Raw genomic sequence first — 1,740 nt, 5'->3', positions numbered from 1 at the left:
TAAACAGGCACCAGGGAACTTGTTAGAGTGATGGAAATGTTCTAAAACTAGATTGTGGTGATGATTTCACAACCCGATACATTCAGTTAAAGCTATCGTATTACAGCACAATGTAAGTGCACATTTGCCTTCCAGGGGTGGCTTTTATGGAGGTTAGAAGTCTAAGATCAAGGTGTTGGCAGGGTTGGCTTGTAGACATCCATCTTCTCCCTGTCTTCACATGATTTTTCCTCTCTACGTGTGTTCTAAGCTCTTCTAATAAGTAGTCATTCTGAATAAGGGTCCACCCTTCTGTTGTTGTTCAGTAGCTAACTTGTGTCCAACTCGTTGTCACCCCATGGACTGCAACATGCAAGGCTTCTCTGTCCTTCACTGTCTCCCTGAGTTTACTCAAACTCATGTCCATTGAGTCAGTGATGCCATTCAACCATCTCATCCTCTGTCGCTCCCTTCTCCTCCTGCCCTCAATCGTTCCCAGCGTCAGGGTCTTTTCCAATGAGTCGGCTCTTCGCATCAGGTGGCCAAAGTATTGGAGCTTCAGCTTCTAGCATCTGTCCTTCCAGTGAATATTCAGAGTTGATTTCATTTGGATTGGCTGGTTTGATTTCCTTGCTGTCTGAGGGACTATCAAGAGTCTTCTCCAGCACTACTCATTTTAACTTAATTATCTCTTGAAAGGCCTTGTCTCCAAATATGGTCACATTCTGAGGTATTGGTGGTTAGGATTTCATCTTATAAAAAAATTTTTTTCCAGTCCAAAACAAGACAAACTCAATTTACTTCAGTTTGTAATAATCACAAGATTATAGTAGTCTCACCAGTGATGATTGGTTTGCAGCAAAAAGTGGGTTAAGAAAAACAAAAGCCCTATTTTTCTTAGTTGGTACATTTATTAAAAATATAGACTAATGATTTTGTGCTTAAATGACACGGTTGTGCACTGGCTGCCATAAAACATAACTAATGGAAAGGAACTCTTCAACAGATATACTCCAGACAGAAGTGAAAAAGCACACAGAAATGACTCACAAGACAGTGCCATTGCAGATATCATTCCATTATAATTAATACTTGCTAGAAAATGGAGTTTGACATCATGTACAATTGCACCAACTTTCATAGAGGCTGAATATCACAGCCATGATGGAGTACCATGACCATAAAATGACTCTTGACACTTCCCAAATTGTTTTATCTTTTAGTTATAAAGTTCAGTTACCAGAGCCAAACTTGTTCTTAACAAATATAATTTTTTCATCTATTCAAAGAGTCTCTTACATCCTTCTGGGCCCATTCATTCACAGACAGGAGCAGAAACTGTAACTAGGCTCTTCGCATCATGCATTTACCCATGATGCCCACTCTTCACACGCTGTCCAATAACAGGAGTGACCTGCAGCAGGGCCACACAGATGAGGAATTTGCATCTGGAGGAGATCACATCCTTGCACATCTTTCATTTCATCTCCTCGGGGTCCAGCTTGGGTGAAAGGCCCTCCATCCGGAACATTCCAGCTCTGCTGCACGGCTTCCGGCAGACCCCCTCTGTTCTCAGCGGCCTCCTTAGCATGTGAATTTTGGAAGGACATAATTCAGTCCATAACAATGATTAGAAAGGAAGAAACACAACTCCTGTTATCCATGGGTGACATGATTGTTTACACAGCAGATAAAGGCTCTATGGTTAAACTATTAGCATTAATGTATGAATTTATTTAAGCTGCTGGATACAAAGTCTAT

General features: G+C 41.0%; 1 pseudogene; it reads right to left on the bottom strand.

The window, feature by feature from the left end:
• Positions 1-1,030: 1,030 nt before the first annotated feature.
• On the bottom strand, positions 1,031-1,510 carry LOC129619479 (mitochondrial import receptor subunit TOM5 homolog; annotated as a pseudogene).
• Positions 1,511-1,740: the final 230 nt, after the last annotated feature.

The sequence above is a fragment of the Bubalus kerabau genome, chromosome 9 (genome assembly GCF_029407905.1).
Source record: "Bubalus kerabau isolate K-KA32 ecotype Philippines breed swamp buffalo chromosome 9, PCC_UOA_SB_1v2, whole genome shotgun sequence".
NCBI lineage: Eukaryota > Metazoa > Chordata > Mammalia > Artiodactyla > Bovidae > Bubalus > Bubalus kerabau.
Note: the sequence above shows the minus strand (reverse complement) of the source record. Positions and strands in the feature narration are given on the sequence as shown.